The sequence below is a fragment of the Oryzias melastigma genome, unplaced genomic scaffold, assembly GCF_002922805.2.
Source record: "Oryzias melastigma strain HK-1 unplaced genomic scaffold, ASM292280v2 sc00301, whole genome shotgun sequence".
Lineage (NCBI taxonomy): Eukaryota > Metazoa > Chordata > Actinopteri > Beloniformes > Adrianichthyidae > Oryzias > Oryzias melastigma.
The window spans coordinates 187,076-187,430 of NW_023416914.1; positions in this window are offsets into that span (position 1 = coordinate 187,076).

A 355-nucleotide genomic window follows, 5' to 3' on the forward strand; every position below is an offset into this window, starting at 1 on the left:
TCTCCTACCTAGGGTGTCCTGATGCCAGGTGTACTGATGGACACCTTTGTGTTCGAACATGGTGTTTGTTATGGACAAACTATGACGCGCACAGAAGTCCAACAACAAAACACCGCTCGGGTTCAGGTCTGGGAGGCCATTCCGACCAATCACGCCCCTCCAGGTACCACTGTCATTACCCACGTGGGCATTGAAGTCCCCCAGGAGGACTACGGAGTCCCCCGTTGGGGCACTTTCCAGTACCCCTTCAAGGGACGCCAAGAAGGCCGGGTACTCCGAACTGCTGTTTGGCCAGTAGGCCGAAACCACAGTCAGAGACCTGTCCCCCACCCGAAGGCGAAGGGACACGACCCTC